Here is a 23,114-nt window from a genome sequence, read left to right as displayed (position 1 = left end):
GTTTTCTCTCTCTCTCTTTCTCTCTCTGTATGTATGTTTTCAACAGAACTGTAACACTTAAATGAATTTCTACTTGATCCACAAGAAAAAAGTGAGATAAGAAAGTGTGTAGAATAATAAGTAACAAACTAGTAAAAGATGTAAAAGGCATCTAGGTGAGACATGCTGTCTATAACTAGTGAACACACCCACTAGAGACTCTATGTGGCATGTATTTCAGGCATACCAGCAGTCCTGCCTCCCAAATATGGAATATCATTCTAAAGGCACCTTGCAAGTGATCCTGGAAAAGTAGGAGACAGGATACAGAAAATAAATCAGGGATATAAAGACTCTGTGGTCACATGGCTTGTCAGTATCCTGGTGGAAACTGGAAGCCATTTCTTGGTGGATCTAGCCAGTACTCTTGGCCTATTTGGATTTTCTTACTCCTTTACTGGTTCTGGTGTAGTTATATTAGAACATCTGGACCAGGATTTGTATGATACAGGGATGTAGGGTGTCAGAAACTCAACTCTCACCAAAAATCAACAGTGGCTCTTGAGTTGGCTTCAATGAAGATTATAGACACAGACACGTGCAAAACAAATGAAGCTTTATTGAGGGAAGCTGGATAAAAGTGAGAAATTCTAGAAGAAACTCCTGAAAGTGGGGGGGAGGGGTTGAAAAAGCCATGGAAATGTTTTGTCTAGAAATTTATATTTTTATTTGTAGAATTTACAGCAGAAACTTCACAAAGACTGAGATAATTTCTCTTGAGATTGGTCAGTTTTCTAGGGTGTCATGGGCCAAGCTAATGGAGGGACAACACACTCTTTGTGAACATCATGCTGGCCCAACCCAGAAATGATCATGCCCTGTTTGCTGGTTGCCCACTCCATCAGGATAATAGATGCCCAGCTTTATTCATCTCTGACTTCTGTTCGCTAGCTACTGGACTTGATCCCTGTCTGTTAGCTGATAGCTCTCTAGTAGTTGATATTGTAGGTTTATTTCTAGCTGCTAATTAAATTGTGGGGTTTTTTTTGTTCCCACATTCATATGGCCAGCTTACAGTTTTTTCATGGCAGAGAACTAACTTGATCACAGTTATCAAGATATGGCTGCAGTTGTCCTTTTTTTAACCTCACCTTTAGCTTTTTGCTTCTGGAGTGGTCTCCTTTCTGAACTAAATGGAAGCTTCTTGTTAGAAGATATCCTTACCCTTAACCTTACAATTCAGTCCACCACAGTTGAATCAGAAGCAAGACTATATGAAAGGGCAGCTGGGCCTTGTATGTGTTCCCGCAGTGATGCAATCTGCATGGGATTGACCTGATTCAGGAACAGAGAATGAGAAAATGACAGACACATGCACAGAGAAGCTGGACAGAGTAGGCCATAAGCTATGATGGAGATACACCAGCATCCAGGAGCCTCAGCATGTTTAATAAACAGCTGAACAAGGAAGCGGGTTATGATATATAGCCAAACAAGGACATGGGTTAGCTAATGTTGGGAAGATGTCTCTACAAGGGAGAAGTCTAGGGCTTCAGTCATCCCAGAGGAGAAAGCTGTGATTGAAACTTTCACATGCTGTCAACATCTGTATTCAGACCAGGGGAAGGTCTTGGCATTCCTGTGGGTCTGAGACACTGGGGTCTTTTGACATGGCTGCACTCATATCAACAATATACATTCATTCTAGACTTATCCACTCCCCAAGACATTGGCCATCTGGCCTGCTAGTAGTGACCTTGCTACCTAGAGCCTGTCTTTTTTCTGATGGTCATCAGGGTTGTCTCATAGTCAGCTGCAAGCTCTCTTCTTCATCTTCTTTGGCACTTTTGACTTAATTCTTTTAACTCCAACCTTCCTTTTAACTCTAGTATCTGCTCTGTCCTTCCCCTTTGAGAGCAACATGGACTCTTCACCATGAGCGCCTTTCCCTTCCTACCTGCAGTGAGATAGACAGCTCCTGCCCCTTTTCTATTCAGTTTGCACTGTAATACTTTTAAATCACCAGCCAGAAAATATTAAAATGTAAATTGTAGACACAGCACAGAGAAATCATGTTGTTTCTGGCAAGTAGGAAACCAAACATTTAGGGTGGTCCTTTCCTTACCTTTCATTAGCAAGTTTTCAACTATAGGTACATCAGTACCTACATATTTAACAATATATTGTTTCCTTAAGTGCTAGACCTTGCTTTGGAGGAGGTGGGAATGGGGGGTGGATTGGGAAGGGAGTCTGGGGGTTGGGAGGAGGGAGGACAGGGAAATCCATGGCTGATATGTATAATTAAATTAATTATAAAATAAAAATATTTAAAAAAAAAGAGCTAGTAAGCCAGTTACCATTCAGCTAGTACAGCATTTTTCTCATCTTCTAGGATTATCATTAAGCTGATATCATAAAGATCAGCTTACATACATATATACATACACACAGCATCTTAATTTTACTTCAGAAAGTACCAGGAAGAGACTTGCATTTATATGGGTCAAGATGACTTTACAATTTCTTCTTCTTTTTTTTATGTGAAAACCTCATTTCAGAGCTACATGGATCATCTCAGAAAGCAGATCATAGGTCATCAGTTTCTCTAGTGACTTTACTGCAGAAGTGCAAGCTTCTCTCGGTAAATGTCAAATGCAAAGTGGGGACAGGGAAGGGACAGAGCAAGTATCAAGTTCATCTGTATTGAGAAGAATTGGCATCAAAAGGTAGATCTGTGTTCTTGGGGTTTGTGGGGAGGGGAAGCAGAGCTGCTTAACCAAGGCACAGGAAGGGAGGCTGCTGGTGTTCAAAAGCAGTTTCATTGAAATGGGGGTGAATTACACACCATGTTTTAGTCTGCATCTGGCTGAGTGGGACATTAGAAGCAGTTTCTGTGGCACTGTGACTCACTTGGATGTAATTTATGGGGAAAATAATTTAAAAGCAAGTTTTTTTTTCTTTTTAATTCCAAAGATGTCAAATATGTACTTTTGGTGCGTCACATTGACAATTTGTCATGAAAATACTGTTTTCTAGAATGGTGTCTGATAAACCAATTCTGAGTCATGCATATTCTGAACTGCATAATCATGTAGCTAAAAGAATATTTTATCAAACAAGTAGGAAATGCATTTTTTTTTAGATTTTGTTATTTTATGTGTATGAATACTGTATCTACATTCATGCATGTGCCTGGTGCCTGTGGAGATCCCTTGGAACTAGAGTTACGGATGGTTGTTAGCCTCAGTGTAGGTGCTGGGAGCTGAACCCAGACCTCTGCAAGAGCAGCCAGTGCTTTTCACTACTGAGCAATCTCTCCAACCCCAGGAAAATGTATATTTTTTGAAATAATAAACTTTAACTCAAAACACTCTACTTTTAATACTTTTATATCTTACGTGTATGACCTGAATGGTAACAAATACCAGTTTGATCCAAAGAAACTAAACTTGGACATAGTTTCTGTGCACTCATCATGGAGTGCATTAATGTATAGAAGCAAAGTAGAGTAACCAATACATAGGTAGACCAAACCCTTCCGGTCACAAACACTGTTGCTTGGTGTCTACTTGCATACAGAATTATGGACTACAAAATGAAAGTATTTATTTTTGGAAATAAAGAACGTTCTTGGATATGAGCATTTCCCCTCTGCTTTCTCTGCTTCCTTTTCTATCATAAGTGAAAAATCTGTTTTAAAGGCAGATTTCAAAACACCTGAGGGACTGCTTGCGAGTTTATGGTGCCATTTGTGGTGCTCTGGATGAGACTGGTCCCATAGGTGACTATGTCCCCATACTTGGTCCCTGTTAGTGGAACTGTTCAGGAAGGATTAGGAAATGTGATCTTGTTGAGGAAGCTTGTCACTGCGAGGGAGATCTGAGGTTTCAAAAGATTCAGTCCTGTCATGGTGTCTCTCTGCCTCATGGCTTTGTCTGGAGATGTGAGCTCTTAGCTACCCCTTCAGAGCCAGGCCTGCCTGCCTGCTGCCATGCTTCCTGCTTTGTTGGTCATAGACTGGAATCCTTTGAAACCATAAGCATGTAAATCTAAGTTACCTTGTCCTTGGTGTTTTAACATAATAACAGAAAAGTAACCAAGCCAACATTTAAAGGCACCACAGTCCTAGGGGTATAGACCAGGGGAGAGCTGTTGCCTAATGTGTACAAGGCTCTATGCTCAATCCTATTACCTCAAATAACCAAATCAAACCAAATGCTACCTACTTTTATAGTCATTGATTTTCTATCATGACTCAAAAAATTATTACACTTGTAGAGGCTGAACTGGATCAGGTGTTCAGGCACACGTTTGTATCTGCTCAGGGTCGCAGAGACCTGCACTAAAGAGGCTGCCCAGGCTGGAGTTCTCATCTGAAATCTAGACTGAGAATTCATGTGCAAACTTCTGGTTATTGTCAGAGTGTTGTTCTTCTGGCCATATGATCCCAGTCACCTTATTTCTTTAAAACCATCAATGGAAAGGAAAGGAGAGGTCACGAGCAAGGCAGAATCTTAAGTAATTCAGTTTAGTCATGGGTGATAGACCATGATCTTTGTTGTGTAACATAACCACTGAAATGTCTTCCCATGCTCTTTGCCAGATGATGTAACATGGGAGTGGCATCCTGACACTTCGTCAGTGGATTAAAATATAATTATGGAGTCCTATCCTATCAATGTGTGTGCATTCTATTAGAAGCAAGACATAGGTTCCATCTACTAGGATCAGGATTTTTTATTTATGTATTTTAAAGATTATTTTTATTTATGTGTATATGAGTGTATGTCACCTGTGTGGGCACATACAGAAGCCAGAATAAGGTGTCTATATATCTTAAAGAGACACCTGTCACTGAAGTTAGATAAATTCTCCAAGTAGGATTTGAGTATATACCCTGGAACTGAAGTTATAAGCATTTTGAACAACTTGATGTGGGTACTGGCAATTGAACTTCTAGAAGTGTTCAGGAAGTGTTCCTAACCACTGAGCCACCTCTCCAGGCACTAGAAGCAGGAATTTGAAAGAGGCACAGACATGAGGAGGTGGGGAGAGGTAACCCTCATAGCATCTATTTGCAGCACCATTCAAAGATTTCACAAACTGAATGGTGCAAAAGTGTCAGGATTTCCTTAAACGATTTTGAGTAAAAAATAAGAAGTGAATGTTACAATCTTATTTTTAATGTCAAGAAATTATCACATTAAGAATTTTAGAATTGGAGAATCAGTCACAAAGCTGAGTAGGACTCTGGAGCCAAGTCTCTTCTTGACCTCTTAATTTGGTCTCAATGTGCATGGAATGCCAGGAGAGTCTTTAAAAGATGCTATAGAGGGAAGTGAGTGCTTCCCTTCAAATACTTGGAAAATTTATCTAACTTCAGTGACAGGTGTCTCTTTAAGATCAGAGGACGTAGGGATTCTACAGAAATGTAAACAAAGCACATGCTATCAAAATTAGAAAGCAGAAAAAGAAATGATCAACTACAAGCAAAATTCAGGAAACAAGATGGGCATAGTGGCACATGCTAGTCAGCCCAGCACTTGGGAGACTCAGCTAGAAGGATTGCCTCTAGTTTGAGGTCAGCCTGTGCTGTATAGTGAGCACTAGGCCAGCCAGGTCTTCATAATAGACCCTGTTTTAAAAAGGAGGATGAGAGTTGGACTGGATGAGGAGATACCACAATCAAACTTAGTAGAAAATGAGGAAAATGAGTAACTTGGAAAAAAAAACTGAAATACTTACATTTTAGGAATAGATGATAATTTTCACAGTTTAATAAAAGGCATCTTTTTTTTTTTTTTTTTTTTTTTTTTTTTTTTTTTTTTTTTTTTTTGGTTTTTCGAGACAGGGTTTCTCTGTATAGATTTGCGTCTTTTCCTGGAACTCACTTGGAACTCACTTGGTAGCCCGGGCTGGCTTCAAACTCACAGAGATCCGCCTGCCTCTGCCTCCCGAGTGCTGGGATTAAAGGCGTGCGCCACCACTGCCCAGCTCAAAAAGCATCTTTTAAAAACCTACAATTAGCCTATTCAGTGCAGTGCTGACTATCTTACTTTGAACAACTAGACAAGAAAAGGAAATAAAAAACATCCAAGTTGTTAAGGAAGAAAAGTTTTGTTTGGTGGCCAGATGGTTTATATAAAGCATCCTCCTAAAGCATCACTAACTCAGTAGAAAATGCCAGAACCAATCTTAAGTACAGCAAAGTCTCAGGAGGCAAGGTCAGTATAGAGCCAATGCTCTCTTATGTATCAGCCATCAACAGTTAAAATCTGAAATTTTCAAAATTATCATAGTGTGCTAAAAGTAATGTGCACAGGCAGAGGCCCAGCAAAATGTGTATGAGATTTCTGTGGGAGAAGCTACGGACTGAAAGAGATCAAGAAAAATCCACATAATTACAAGTTCTGTGGGCTTGAAGACTCAGCATTTTTAAGATATCATCTATTTTTAAATTAATCTATAGTTTAATATCCCCTCAATTAAATGCCAATAAACTTTTGGTGGACATGCATAAACTTATTCTTAAATTTACATGGGAAGTTAAACTACTTAAAATGTCCCACAAAGTATTACAGAAAAAGGCCAAAGTAGAGAAAATTAAAGTGTCCCATTTTTCGGTTATTATAAATCTCTAGTGTTCAAAACAACACATTATTTACATAGATCTTTCCTATTCCCATAAGTCTCCATGTAGTACAGGTTTAGCTCAGAGACCTCTTTGCAAATACTCTGGTATAGAAGGGGGAGAATATAGTAATTTTGGACTATAGTGACTCAACGAACTTTATTTCAGCTTGGCGGTCAAGATAAAAATCAATAAATATCATGTTGATAATATGCAGCTGTGATATCTTATAGTGAGAAGCTCACTTGACTTCTGTGGCACCCTCCTCAAAGCCCACAGCTCCAGGATGCTCATAAAAAATACTTTGACAAACCTTAAGTCAGACACTATAAAATAAAATAAAAACAGCCCCTCTAAAAACTATCATAAAAAATAATTGAAGTCTGAAACTATATCATTCTCAAGAGGAACCTGGGACATGATGACCAGATATAACATAGCCCTCTGAAAGAAAGGAAGATAAAGTGTAAACTTTAATTAATATGTAGCTGTGGTTACTAATTGTGACAAACAGTACCAAGCACATGTGTATAGTTATTTCCTCCAAACTGACACACTCCTTCCTAGAGAGAGGGGGCTCATTGATGGTCAGTAGGTAGGAGCTGGAGAGAAGCTCAGTGGCTAACTGTGCTTGCTGCTCTTCCAGATGATTAAAATTCAGTTCCCAGCATCCACATCAGGTGGTATTCAACCACCTGTAACTCCAGCTCCAGGGAGTCCTCCATGGGCACACACACACAAAAATAAAAATGACATCTTACCAACAAAAGACTCAGGAAGTAAATAAAATAAAGCTCAGTCATGTACAAAACTCACACCTCCCAGCAAACTCCTGAAACAAGAGTCACAAAGCCTCTCCCGAAGGTTATAGAAGCAAGAATAATCACTATGGGCTGACAATCAGCAACCATTAGAGCTCTGGTAGATTGTACATGGAGCTCCAGAGACAGAGTGTTTATTAGCTGTCACTCATGCTAGAGTGGGTTTTTTTTTTTTCTGTTGTTCATGCAGCTCCCTTTGAGTTACCCATGCTCCTTTAAGTAACTCTTACCACACGCTCCAGCAAGTAGCTCCAAAAAAATTCACTGGCTCACTAAGGTAGACTTGGGTGGAATGTCTTTGGTCAGTTTTTAGTGCTCTGTGCAAAGACATGTTTGTTCACATCCCCCCAGGAAAAGTTACACACCACAACTATAACAATATAAGATGCAAACAGCTGGGGAAACTGTACACAAAGTATATGGGGATAACAGGACACTGTCACAATTATTTTTTATAAATATAAATCTCGAAAACCAGAGTGTAATTTTTAAATGTAAAAATTAGTACATTTAAATTGATGAATGATAATTAAAAGAAGGAAGAGAATATATCAAGCTTTTTCTTTTGGGCCACCAACCAGCTCCCAAATCATGACATGGAGACTTATTAATTATGAATGCTTGACTTTATCTTAGCTCTTATTTTAATCTGTTTCTCTTTATCTATGTTTTGCCCTGGGGCTTTTTACCTTTCTTTCTTACTGTATACCTATTCTGTGTCTGGCTGGCTGGTGGCAGTCTGGCTTCTGGCCCAGGCATATTCCTCTCTTTCTCTCATATTCTCTTTGTTCTTCTTCTCTCTTGTGCCTAGATTTCTCTTCCTACTTATTCTCTCTGCCTGCCAGCTCCACCTGTCCCTCTCCTGACTAGCTATTGGCCTTTCAGCTTTTTGTTAGACCAATCAGGTGCCTTAGGCAGGCAGGGTGAAACAAATGCATCACATCTTTACATAATTATACAAGTGCAACATAAACAAATGTAACACATCTTTCATGGTTAACAAATGCCGCAGAAACAAATGTAACACACCTTCACATAGTTAAAGTAGTATTCCACAGCATAAACAAATGTACCACATCCTTGCCTAGTCAAAATAATATTCCACAACAAGAGAAACCATGGTAGAGTAGTAAAATGTGAAAACTGATTGGAAAGGTTCAAATAAATACAAATGTTTTTATTTTTAGAATATCTGCAGATTGATGACTTTTAGGCCAAATTTTAAGGAATTTAGAAGGCACCACTCTAGCAAAAAGAAAAAAAAATTGACCGAGCAAGCTAAACATTTATTTTTCTTAGATACATCATAAAGAAGGGTAACAAGGTAAAGCATGGCCTCTAAGTTTGAGAGAGAAATTCAATTTAGAGAATTTCAGCTTACTAGAGCACCTACAGAGAAGCAGTGCACTAGGAGAGCCTGAACAGTGACTGACAAATTCCTGAGATTCCTATGGACATATCTGAGAATTAAAAACTCCCAGGGTCATGGTTATTGTTGGAAGGCCGGTCTCATAATTTTGTGAGGGGTGATTTTCACAGTATATACAGCAAAAAATGCCTGGGTATCTGTTGGGCCTTGGCCCCCGTTCTTGGGTAGCTGTTGCCTTGCTTGCTGACCTTGATCAGATGTCCTCCCTATGCTAATTCCCAGACAGTTTCATTCTTCCTAAACAGATTACTAGAGGTTCCTTGTTTACGTATCTTGCATATTGGTATAATGCTAGAATGTAAAACATCTGTAGTGAACTTTTGCCCTCCCAGGTTCTTCCACTGTGCTATAAGCCTGTATTTAAGGCCTCTTCCCTCCTTCAATAAAGGACATTCTACTGAGATGAATGACCTGCTGTCTTGTCTCTCTTTTTAATCCTCAGCCCCTTGCTCAGACATGGTGAATGGGTAGTAGTGCGGGCACTACAAGTGGAGGTTCCACCGAGATCAGAGAAAGAAGGGACGCTCTGAAGGATACCCGAGGAAAGGCTGGCCAGCATTTTAAAAGAAGGTAAGAGTGGGTGAATTGTTATGGGTGAAGCTAGTTTGTAGTAGCTCCTAATTGGACTACTGAAACAGTTAAGAGCAGGACTGCTAAAGATTTCATTCAAATCCTCCAGAATGTTAGTCCCTGGTTTCTGGTCTCTGGGGGATTTAATATACCAGATTGGGAACAGGTTAAGATTGACTTACAAAAATACTTGCATAGAGAAGGGACAGATTCTTACCCAGAAAATGTATGACTTGAGAAAGCTGCTAGAGTTTGAGGCAGATTCTGGGGAGAAAAAAAAAAAACCCACCTCCAAAGGCAGCTAGCAGAGGTACAGAGCTGCAGACAGATACCTGAAGCTCTGCATCTGGAGGGCAGAAGGAACAAGCAAAATGAGATAAATATCTATCAGTGGAAGACTCCGAAGGAGGTATGGAAAAGCTCTGTTGTAAATGTTTTTGTTTTTCACTGACTGGCTTAGGAAAAACACAAGCCCCAAGGGAAGTTGTTATCAAATGCCCACCTCAAAGGCGTGCTAATGAGGCAGGTGCAGTTCTGATTCGGGGATAAAGGAGAGACACCTGTTGAAGCCAGCGCAGAAGGAGCAGAAATCTCCTGATGTCCCATAATTGAAAACTTAACACGCTTAGTTCAAATCTCTTGTTGCAAAAGCAAAATCTTCATAAGCAAGTCCTGTAAAAGTACCAGAAGTTGACTCCCAGACCCAAAAAGAACTATGGGAATGGAGTCCATAAGCTAGCTTGTAACAGTGAGCTGATACCGAGAAATGCCTTCTGGGAAATGTAGTTTTTCAACTAAAGATGGCGATACTGTCCAAAAACTGGTTTTTCAGCTCAGAATGAAGTTTCTTCTCAAAGCAATGCTAGAAAGCTTAATCTTACCTCTTGAGAACCCAGATTAGACAAAAAGCTACCGATAAGAGCAATCAAGCCACTTTCAAATCCTTTAAACATGAGAAAGCAGTTTATACATTGAACGTTGTTTTAAAAACTTATGGGAAATTAAGTCCTTTGCCTTTTGAACAAACAACCAGCATGAATGATTACTTTGCAAATCTAATGACACAAGGAAGCAGGCATTCAAAAAGAAATTACTGCTTAGATGGGCTCAAACTTCAGAAAATCTGTCTTACAAAATAGAGTTGCTTCACCTGAAAGTTCCTTATAAGACATCAATGCTAAATATCACAGCTGCTAACAATAACATCAGGGGTTAAAGCTAATGAAGTAAAAATACAAAATCTTGAAAATACTTTTCCTCTGAGTAAGCTAATTATATGTTTCATGAAAGAACATCTATGTTCTTGACTCCTTTGAAGAGTAGCAGTTTTGGTGAAAATATTGGGCTAGTAAAAATCGATCAGAAACATCAGCATTGTTAAAGAACTCATAGCAAATAGAGCTTAAAAAATTAAGAAGGGGAAAATTGTATCAGAGTTTGGTGATGAGTGTAAAAAGCAGCTAAAACAATGCTCCTGATATTAAGGTTCCATCTTGCAGTCTGGGGATAGTAGAAGAATGAAGAGGCTTCCAGACTGCTGAGGAGTTTGAGACAATTGTAACTAAGTCTCAGCAATGTCTTCAGACCTGATGAAAGCTGCAGGTCTGGAACCTCACTCCAATTTAGACAACTATCTTCTCATGTTGGGAATATGACTGTTATGGAATGACTAAGCAATTCAGAAACAGAATATTCCTGTCAAGGTTTTTCTTTTTTTTTGGGGGGGGGGAGGAGGGTTGCTGTAAACTGAGATAGCTCTTAATAGAGTTCTTATAAAGATTCTGAAATGCATAGCAACAGAAGTCACTAAGTCCCAGAGTTAAGAGCGAGCCATTAAAGAATTACTCTTGTTTCAATCCATCTAGAACTTTTAGAATATCAAAGTTGACAATAAGCTCTGAACTTTAGAAATGATATACGTATTTTCTGTCTAGTTAAGAGAATCTTTCTAATAGTTACAGTGATAATAACTAAGAGTAAGAAGTAGAAAATTATTCTGTCTTGTTAGAAAATGTTAAATCTCTAAGTGTTAAGAAATCTGTTCGCTAAGTTAGATATATGCTAATGGTAGCCCTATATAAGTTTGTAAAATAGATCTATAGAGTTTCTTTAAGAATATAAGCTTGCAAGAAGTATCTAAGGTAGTCCTAAGACATGTAGTAATAAGCTTGTAAGAGGTAAAGATGCTAGTTGTAAATGTAAGTTTAAATAAGAATATAGAATGAATATAAGAAGTAAATAAGAAATATATTTGTTAAAGTAGTTCTATAGTTTGCTGAAGGAGTATAAATAAGTAGATGTTAATGTTATGTGTGAGTTTGTAAAAAAGTGTAAATGTTGATTTTGAGTCTAAATGCTTTGCAAGATACCTTATATGTGAGTTTGTAAAGTGTAAATGTTAAGTGTGAGTCTATGCTTAATGTATATGGTGAAAGAACCTGAGATACAGAAGTTAGTGTCCTAACAGACTGCAAAACAGGCAGTCTGAACAATTTTCAAAAGCTCCAGAAGCTGCTAAGAAGCTAATGGTGGACGCTAGAACCAGCACAAGGCATCCGCAGCTGAGATCCGTGAAAAATCAACGCAACACAGAAAAACCTGAGCTAACAGCAAAAAAAGGTGCAGTTTAAAATATCACTTCTGATGCCTGTGGGGATTGAGAGCCCTATACGGCCGGCCTTGACAAGCATTAACATAAGCCTAGGAACTGTAGCCATGCAGTTGGATTCTTCAGAAGGTAATGTATGGTAACTGCTTTTTCAAGTATGTTTGACAACATGTTACCCAGGCACCTTGGATATTAAAGGGCAACCCTGACATTTGGTAGTATGATCACTGACCTCCATTTGTTAACAGTACCATGCCAGCTAAGCTTTTGCATTTTTGCAATCCTCTTCAAGCTGGTATAGCACCTACCTTTTCAGGAATGGCTTTGTACAACATTTATGGCTTCCTGGAATTCATCTAGCCCCCTTTGAAGATACCTTAAAATTGGTGAGCTTGAAATGTAACCATTATGAAACCATTACTTCTGCTCCTTGTATGCTGTTTCTGTCTTTCTTTGTGGTTCTTAATTGTTCTTTTGCAGAGCTACCAGCTTAAGTCATGCTGGGATCAAGAAAAATGGGCCTTGGTGATTCGTGTTCCTGGAGTTGTGTCCATGCCAGTGAACCATGGCTGTAGACACAGATGGTGCTCACATACTCCAGAAGAGAATTTGACTTCACTGGGGTTGTTGTTGCTACTACAGTGGTAGTAGCCACTGCTGCTACTATTTCTGGGATTATTTTTCACAATTGTTCACTACAGCTAGTACAGTGGAGAACCTGGCAGCAAAAGTAGCTACCACAGTTAATTAATCTTTCATTTTATTGGGCATGATAAATTTAATTCAGCAATAAGATGCATTTCGATTGGCTTTAAAGTTATAAAATTAATAACTTGAGTACCACTTACTTTTGGAATACCATCTTATGAGGACTCCAATTTGCAGTAAGGCTCGTTAAGAAAGGGAATGACTAAATTGCCCTTAGCTACTGGCTATGGGTGGGTTAGGACTTCTGTTGGTCTTTCCTCTGTTGAATGCACAGATTGCAAGCCCAGCACCACTTTTAGATCTATGGCAGCAGTTAACCCTATAGCTCACACATGTCTGAGCCTGTATGATAAATGAGCATTCAATGTCTGGTAATGCCTGGGAGGCATGCACCAACCTAAGACAGGGGACTTGTGGGGCCTGGGCAGGTACTCCCTATGATGGGTAAGGTGATGTGCTAACATCCCATGCAGCCTAAGTCAGGAGCTCATTTTTAGTAAAAAGGGGGGACCTGTTGGGCCCTGGCCCCCATTCTTGGGGAGCTGTTGCCTTGCTTGCTGACCTTGATCAGATGTCCTCCCTATGCTAATTCCTTGCTGGTTTTTTTCCTCCTAAACAACTTACCAAGAAAAAAATAAAACAAGATCCCAAGAAAAAAAGTCATGTTGAATTTCATGTAAGACAATTTTTTTGGGGGGGGCGGGGTTCAAGACAGGGTTTCTCTGTGTAGCTTTGCACCTTTCCTGGATCTCGCTTGGTAGACCAGGCTGGCCTCAAACTCAGAGATCCTCCTGGCTCTGCCACCCAAGTGCTGGTATTAAAGGTATGTGCCACCACTGCCCGGCCATGTAAGACAATTTAACAGTATTAAAATGTTCACAATTCCAAAGCAGTTTACAGAGTCTATAAAATAGCTATTAAAGTCTCAATGATATTTTTTCCTATTATTGAAAAACTGTTCCTTTTCTCACACAATATATCCTGATTACAGTCCCCCCCTCCCCCGCAATCCTCCCAGTTCCCCATCTCTCTTTCCCTCTGGATCCACTCCCTTTCTGTCTCTCACTAGAGAGAGCAGGTTTCTAAGAGACAGCAATCAAACATGACAAAATAAAATATAGCAAGATAAAACAAAAACCAGCACATTGAGGCTGGACAAGCCAACTCAACAGAAGGAAAAGAGCCCCAAAGCAGGCACAAGAATCAGAGAACCACTTGTTCACATACTCAGGAGTCCCATACAAATACTAAGCTGAAAATTATAATATAATGCAGAGGACCTGATGCAGACCAGTGTTGGCCTGTGCTTGCTGCTTCGGTCTCTTTGAATTCCTATGAGACTTGCTCAGGTGATTCAGAGACATTTTTCTCCTGGTGTCCTCCATCCCCTCTGGCTCTTACACTCTTTCTGCCTCATCTTCTGCTGGGTTCCCTGATCTCGGAGGAGAGGGAATTGATAGAGAAATCAATGTACAGCTCTGTGTTAAAAGGACTCTATCTTCATAATGTCTGGCTGTGGGTCTCTGCACCTGTTCCTGTCTTCTTCCAGAAGAAGCTTCTCTGATGATGACTGAATAAGGCACTGATCTATGAGTATAGCTGAATATCACTGGGAGTCATTTGGTTGATACTTTTTAAAAATTATTTTTAGCCACTAGTGTTTGGTCTCTGAACTATCTAGTCGTTGGTTCTTGGTCACCCAAGCAGTTCTGGGTATAGGTTTCATCTCCTGTAGTAGACCTTAAGTCAAATCAGACATTGGTTGGTCACTCCCACAAGTTCTGTGACACCATTGCCCTTGCCTATCTTGCAGGCAGGGTAGATTGTCGGTCAAAGGTTTTGTGGTCGTGTTGGTATTTATGATTCTCCTTTGGAAGCCTGCAGAGTACTTTCCCACACCAAGATGGTTAGACTGTAGGAGTGAAGGCCCCATGTAGGCACAAGCTCTACTTTTCCATGTTCAATAAATTGTTGTGGCTGTTGTCCTAAGCAAGGGGACTCTGCTGTCAGTTCATGGAAAGCAACCCACTGTTGCCTGGGTTATTTGAGGATTTCTGTGGGACTCCCTTAGCCAACAGTTCAAATGACTGCAACACAGTCCTGGTACTAAAAGCTTCATTTGGTGACAAATGATGGTTTGTTGGGGCTCCATTACCCTCATTGTTAGCAACCCTCATTAGGATCACCTTCATATATTTTAGCGGGTTTCCACTGCACTGGGTTTCCATAACTTCCTTCAAATGCTACCCAATTCCAGCTGTCTCTCTCCTCCATTAACCATATCTCCTCTCCCTCTCCTCACCTTATCCTCCCATTACAGTCCCTACCTGAACCCATTCCAATCATAAAATCTGTTCTATTTCCTCCTCCCAGAGAGATCTATGTTTCCACATTTGTTCCTTCCTCTATACCTAACTTCTCTGGGTCTGATTTAGGTTGGTTATCATTTATTTAATGGCTAATATCCACATATCAGTAAATTCATAGCATATTTATATTTCTGGGTTTAGGTTATCTCACTTAGAATAATTTTTTTCTAATTCCATCCATTTGCTTTCACATTTCATGATGTTATTTTTTTTAAGAGATGAGTAATACTCCATTATGTAAATTACCACATTTTCTTTATCTGCTTTTCTGTTGAGGGACATCTAGGCTGTTGCCAGTTTCTGGCTATTATGAATAAAGCCATTATGATCATAGTTGAGCAAGTGTCCTTGTGGTATGATGGAGCATCCTTTGGGTATATGTCCTAGAGTGGTATAGCTGAATCTTGAGGTAGACTGATTCTCAATTTTCTGAGGAACCACTATATTGATTTCCATAGTTGATGTACAAATTTGTACTCTCATCATTAATGGATGAGCATTCCCCTTATTCCACATCCTCATCAGCATGAGCTGTTACTTGTGTTACTGATCTTAGCCAATCTAATAGGTGGAAGATAGAATCTTAAGTTTTTATTTGCATTTCACTGATGGCCAAGGATATTGGACATTCTTTTAAGCATTTCTCAGACATTTGAGTTTCCTCTATAGAGAATTTACTGCTTAGATTTGTACCCCATTTTAAAATTGAGTCTTTATTTTTGTGATACCTAGTTTGTACTATATATATATGATATTAGTCATCTATCAGATATAGAGTTGCTAAAAATCTTTTCCCATTCTGTAGGATTCTGCTTTGTCCGAATGGTGGTGTCCTTTGCCTTACAGAAGTTTTTCAGTTTCATGAGGTCACATTCATTAATTGTTTATCTTAGTGCCTGTGCTATTGGTGTTCTGTTCAGGAGGTCATCTGCTGTGCCAATTCATTCAAGGCATTTTTCCATTTTCTCTTCTATGAGGCTCAGTATATCTGGTTTAATTTTGAGGTCTTTGATCCATTTGGACTTGAGTTTTGTGCAGGGTATTAAGTATGGATCTATTTGCATTTTTCTACATTCAGGCATCCACTTAGAGCAGCATCATTTGTTGATGATGCACCAGCTAAGCAGGCCAGGGGAACAGGTAAGACAACTGAAGACCTTTGCCCCTCCTTCCTCTCCTCAACCAAGTGCCCAGAGCACATATCACAAACAAAATTCATCTCAAATTAACAAATATTTAAACGTCATACCTGAAACTGCAAAAGTCCTAGAAAGAAGTAGGAGAAAAGCATCATAACACTTATTTTGACTATAATATATATTTTCTTTTTACAAAAAAAATGTAAACAACAAAACAAGAATGAACAAGAAGGGCTACTAACAAACAGGTTTTTACAGAGCAAAGCAAGAGTCAGCAGAGTGGATGGAAATCTGCAGAAGAGGAGAAAGCATTGGCCAGCTATGTGGGACAAGTGCTCAGTCTACAGAAAGACATAAGGAAGTCCCACAACTGAGGAGTTTAAAAATACTTTGAACAAACCAATAACCTGATTTATATAGAAACAGGATAAAAGCTGGAATAAGTTAAGCACATACCCAACAAAAACAAAAAACAAAACTCTAAAAATATTTGCAAATGGCCAAATGTATAATGTATAATTATAATTAAAATTACAGATATAATATGTGTATAATACATGTAAAAATTGTATAACATGTTTGACCTCTCTCGTGAAATCCTAACATATCACAATTACTATTGTGGAGAAAATAAACAAAAGCCCTGTCAAGGATGTAGAGAGGAGAGAACTTCTGAATACCACTGTAGATGACAGCATAGAGGTCTTTCCAAAGATTAAAAGTAGAATATCCATATGCATCAGTAATTCTTCATCAAGATATTTAGCCAAATAATTGAACTGAATGTTTTTGACATTGAGCACTTTTATTCTCATTATTGTATTATTCACAGTAGCTAGAAATTGGAGATAAAAAAAATCAAGTGTCCATTGAGAGAGGCATGGTTAAGAAAATATGATAATGTATACACTGGTGTATTATGTACCTTTAAACAGAAGGGATCTACCAATATAAGGAACAATATGTATAAATATTAAGGACATTATACTAATTGAAATAGACCAGAAAGATAAATCCTGCACAATTCCACTTACACAAGATAACTGAAATAATTAAATCAATAGATTCCAAGAAGAACTGTGATTACTATGATCTAGGCAAATGGGAAACTGAGGGCTATTAGTCAATATGCATAAAGTTTCTATCAGACAACATAAACAAGTTTTAGAGACCTGATGCATAATACACTCTACAACAATGAATTATACACTAAAAATGTGATAACAGTGTAGATTACATGTAATGTATTCTTACCACAGTGAAAGACTCCAAAACCAGCATCAAAATGAAGAATTCCTTAAGAGATTAATTAGGAGCCTGGCTGGGAAAGCATCTCTAAAGTGACTTGTTGAATCATAGAAATTGATGAAAAAGAGTAAGACAGAAGAAAAAATGTAAGAATGAAGGAAAGAATAAAAATAACAGGACTGTGGGACAGCTACAGAATTTGTAACTAATAAAAAAAGGGAGATAAAAGGGAAAAAAGACAAAGGAAGAGGAGCACCATTTGAAGCAATAACAGATGATACTTCCCCTAAATTAATTTTAGCAATTAAAACACAGTTCTGTTAAGTAAAATGAACATCCAGAACATACCTAGCATATTATCCACAAATTTTAGATAATCAAAGCTTGAGAAAAATTATTGAAAGCAAGCCCAACAATAGCACACTGAGCCTATCATGGTAGCTTTGTGGAACTGTGAGGAAAATGCTCAGTGGAAACATTTTGAAGAGATGAGACTAATTTTGGCTCACGGTTTTAGGGAGACCAGTCATCATGACAGGGAGGGCACAGCAGAGCAACCCTGTCTATGGTGATAAGAGTATGAGGCACAGCTGTTCACTTGGTGCCAGACCAAGGACAAGAGTGGTGGGCACAATCTTTAAGGGCCCACTCCTACTGGACTACTACTTTTACCTAGTTCCTTCCTTCTAAAGGCTCCATGGCTTTCAAAATAGTGTCACAAGATAAAGATTAAGCATTTAAAACATGGTTTTCCATGGGAGATATTTCAGAAGACAACCATGGCATTCCATCCCTGGATTTCATGTCTATCTCATATGAAAACTGTGTTTAGTCCAATTTCAAGCATCCTTGTTGAGTTCTCACACTAAGGGCTGGAAAGCAGAGGACCTGAGTGTAGTACCTAGCTCTCACCTGCTGCCTGTAAGTCCAGCTCCAGGGCTCCCTGAGTTCCCTTCTGGCCTCCATGTGCCTGTACATGGCCACATACACACAGGGAGACATACACACATTCACATGCAGAAAAATAAAGGTCTTCACCTTTTAAAAAGTTCTAACACTGTTCAAAAGTCCAATATTAAGTCTTTCTTGAAATTCTAGGCAAGTTTTAGCTATGGGATCCCATTTAAAAAGAAGCAACATCATACTTTAACATATAACATCATAGGCTAAACATTATCATTTCAAAAGGATGGAACAGGAGCAGAGTAACACTGAAATGCTATTGGAAAGACATTAAATCCTGTAGTTCCAGGGCTGGATTCCCAGGCACACAATGGCTGTGTGCTTGGGATACACAGGCACATCTGTATACCACTAGATCTGAGCAGCCCTTCCTCTTGGGAGCCTGTCATCTAAAGTACACAGAGCTCTCTCTTGGACCAGTTCCACTTAGTTATTGCAGCTCTTCCCTATAGATGGTCCATCTTCTTAACATCTCCTACATCCTGGGGTCTCTACTGAAAAGCAGGCTTCATCTGCATAGATTCATTTGTGTTTAAAGACCATAAGGGCTCTCTGTAAGGAGTACAACCCTGACATTCATGTCCTGGGCTCATAGGCCTTTGTTTGGAACCAGCCCCCCTCACCAATCTTGCAAATCTTAAACCCTTTATTCCTAAAAAGACTAACATCATATAAACAAGGTCAACTTCTGCTTTCTAAGAGGTAGACAGACCCCCTGGCACCATGACCACAGTAGGCTGAGTTTCTTCACAACTGAAAACAGAAAAATACTTCCCTAGGGTGCCATTTCCCTGCAGGGCATGTTGTTTATGCTGTGGCATTGCTGTTGCTCCCTTGCTCCTCCTGGCTGGCCACTGCCCATGGCGGCCATGACTGCGGAGGAGAGTGCTGGAGGAGAGTCATGAGCCATATTTACCTTTTTAGAGCTTTATTGGAGGGGAGGGGGGAAAGAGGGAGAGGGGGGAGAGGGAGAGAGGGGGCGCTGATGAGAGAAAGGAGCAGAAAGAGAAGACAGAGAGCACACAGAGGGCCCACCTGCTTTTTAGGCTTGATGATGTAATTAAGGACCGAATCCTTACAGGACACCGCAGGAGCATTCTGTTTTCAAATGAAAGTCTCAATTTTATATTCTGAAGTCTTTGACAAGTAGGAATCTAGCAGTCAAGATACATTTCTAATTGTCTTAATGCAAAGTGATTGAATTTTTCTTTAGTAGCACTATTCTCTAGTTTTTAAACATTTATTTGTGTATATGTGTGTCCACAAATGGCAGAAAAGCCCTGGAACTTGAATTAAATATGGTTGTTTGTGAGTCTGCCTGTGAGTTTGCTGAATACTGAAGTAGATTCCTCTGGAAGATCAGGAAGTTCTGACCCATCTTTTCAGTCCCTAATCTTTTAAACAATTAGAGATGTTTTATCCACGATTGCTTTGTCTGGAACTTTAACAATGTTCATGCTCCTTTTCCTTACCAGATTATACATTAATCATTTCTGATCTCATTTTTACTCTTAATTATTGCTGTAAGTCAGGCTAAAAGCAGCAAGCACTACAACCATGACACAGAATATTAAGCCATTTTAAAAATTTCTCCAACAAATAGAATTCACTCATTACTTTTTATTTTAATATCATTCAAATTTCCAGACTATAGGAAAAGTTAGCGGGAGTCTTTGACAGAGTGCAGCAAGAATGGCCTCTGTGCCAGGTAGAGTCTTTGTGTGCATGTGAAACTTCGTGAGCAGTCTTTATTGTCAACACTTCTGTTGGCATTCTGCTGTTCCAAACTCCCAGCAGAATCACCAATTAAATGGAGATTACAACACTCTGTATTCTTCTGTATGTCCCAAGTACTGCTACCAGCTTGAGAAGACAGGCCCCTTAGGCTATGTTAGAAATTACCACATGGTCAGGTTTAATCATAGCAATGGCCTTACTTTCTGGTACCAATTTTCCATAATAGTTACTTTTGTATTTGTGATAAAGGCACCCGAAAGAAAGAGCCTAAGTCAGGGAAGGTGTTTCTAAGTTGGTTTTTTTTTTCACATGGTTTCAGTAAGTTGTGGCTAGGAATACAAAGTGTGGCCTCTATCCACAGTGAAGAAAATATATGGTAGATTTATGCACATCATGGACAACCAATTGACAGATACAGTAGGCCAGAAGCAGGGTAGGGTAGAACTTCAAAGGCCTACTGTTGCTGACTTAGTGTCAGTTAGATCCCACCCCATCAAAGTTCCATGACTTTCAAAACAATGTGTAAGCTGGGAAAAGAGTGAGCATTTATTCAAAATGTGAGTCTGTGAGATATTTCAGGCTCAAACTTTAACATCTATCTTAGATCAAAGCAATTAAGTATACACAAAATTTCAGAGACCTTATAAGAGAGAGAAATTAAATATTTTAAGGAGAGAGCAAGTAATAAACTATACTCTGTGAAATTCTCTTCCAAAATGAAGAAAAAAATGAAGAGATTGTCAGACAAACAACAGTTCAGTGAATTCATAGCTAGTAGAATTTCCTTTGTATGACATGCTGCAAAAAATCTTTTAGAAAGGAGAAACTTAGGTCGGTTCACATTAATTTTTTGAACTTGGTCTCCAGATAGTGTTGCTGTGAAAATGTAGGAGGTGGAGTGTTGGCAGAGAAAGTGGGTACCAGGGGTGAGTCTTAAGTTTCTCCAATGGAAAAGAATAGAGAACTTGGATATAAACTCTATACATATATACATCCAATCATGTTTAAATGTCAGAACATATGGAGGAAAAACAAACCTCTTTGACAAATACTGCCAGGGGAAAACAGATATCTGCATGTAGAAGAATGAAAGCAGATGCATATCTCTCACCCTGCATAGAAAAAAAATTCACAGTGGACAGAATATTAATATAGGACCCAATTCTCTGGCACTACTAAAGGAAAGCACTCTAAGATATAGGTATAGACAACAACTATGTGAAAAGAGTTCCAGTAACTTAGGAAGATTCCTGAGAATCTACACAGTTTGTAGGATTGCATGAAATTGAAAAGTTGTACAATAAAGGAAACAATTAGCAGAATAAAGAGACAGCCTACAGGATGGGAGAAAATCTTTGCTATCCATACATCTGCCAGGAATTACTATTTTGAATCTACAAAGACCCCAAAAATTACTCCCCCCACAAGAAACCCAAATCAACAAATCAATAAAAGGGCAAATAAATAGTTTTCAAAAGAATAAATGTTAGCTAGATTTTTATTAAAATGCTCAATGTTTATCCATGAGGGAAGGTGTTGTTAGATTCTATTGGCTCCCTCAGGCGAGGGGGTGAGAAGTGCTACATCAGTGGCACAGACACTGGGAGTCAGTTGAAGGCAAATAATGAACTTGATTTAGTAGCCGGGAAGGCCTCCCAGCACCTAGTCTGTGTCACAATCTATCAATCTATCTAGCATTTCGTGGTCATCCCTCATTGGCTGAGCATGATCAGGAACTCTGACAGTGACTAGGAACTCTGACAGCTCCTGTTGCTAGGCCCTCAGGCAGACTCCAGGTTGGCTCATAAGGAGTACATTATGTACATGCCTTGGCAACTGGTCTGAGCCAGTTTCCTCAACCCTATGGGTCTGTCCTACTACAGGCAGGGTAATTTAGAATAGCCAACAAAAACAAAACTATCACAATGGAGGGCTGGCAAGGTGGGAATGAGAGACTCTACTGGTGGGAGTACAAACTTGCAGTGCTGCTATAGAAATTAAAATGCAAATTTCTTAGAAATGTAAAAATACACCTATCATATGGCCCAGTTATTTCACACCTGGATATACACCAGTACGAGTGTAAGTCAGCACACCACAGAGTCACTTGCACATCTGCATTTACTACTGCACAATTTACATCACTCTAGATGTGGGATCAGCCTTTATGTCCACCAACAGATGAATGGATGCTGAATGCAGGACATTTATTCAGTGGATGTCAAGTGAAATAAGCCAGGCTCAGAAAGACAGATATCACATATTTTCTCAACAGCTTTATAGGGCATGAATGTAGAAGAGGAAATAGGAGCCTGGGAAAAGAGTTCTCAATGGAGCAGCAAGGCAGGATAACCTAGAGCAATGGGACGAAAACTTAATATGTCACTTTTCTCTCAGATGCAGAATCTAGATTTAAATATGTATATGTATACATACATATTTGCATGTAACAGGAAAACAAATGGTTACTTTTCAGGGAAGGAAAACTAGGAGATAGGAAAGTAAAGATACATAGGAGAAAGGAGATTAAAGACAGGGAAGGGCAGTGGGAAGGGTGAGTAAAAAGAAGAAGACGCAGTCGTGTGTGTGTGTGTGTGTGTGTGTGTGTGTGTGTGTACATATATCAGAATGAAACTCAATAGATGATAACTGAAACATTTATTTAACAAAGCTCCTCAATGGACCACAACTTACTCAGGCCCCAAAGATATAACTCAGATTTTGTGAAGCTGATACCCAAAACACAGGTAATAAAAAAGTAGGCCCCACATAAGTTATGTCAAACTATAAAGCTTCTACATAGCATGGGAATAAAGTAAAGAGAAAACATGTTTAGGGAAAGTTTTTTTGTTTTGTTTAGTTTTATAAATTATACATCAGGTAAGGGGGCTAAAACCCAGAACAGACAAGGG

This window comes from Peromyscus leucopus, chromosome 4 (genome assembly GCF_004664715.2).
Source record: "Peromyscus leucopus breed LL Stock chromosome 4, UCI_PerLeu_2.1, whole genome shotgun sequence".
Taxonomy (NCBI): Eukaryota; Metazoa; Chordata; class Mammalia; order Rodentia; family Cricetidae; genus Peromyscus; species Peromyscus leucopus.
This window is presented reverse-complemented; position numbering follows the sequence as displayed.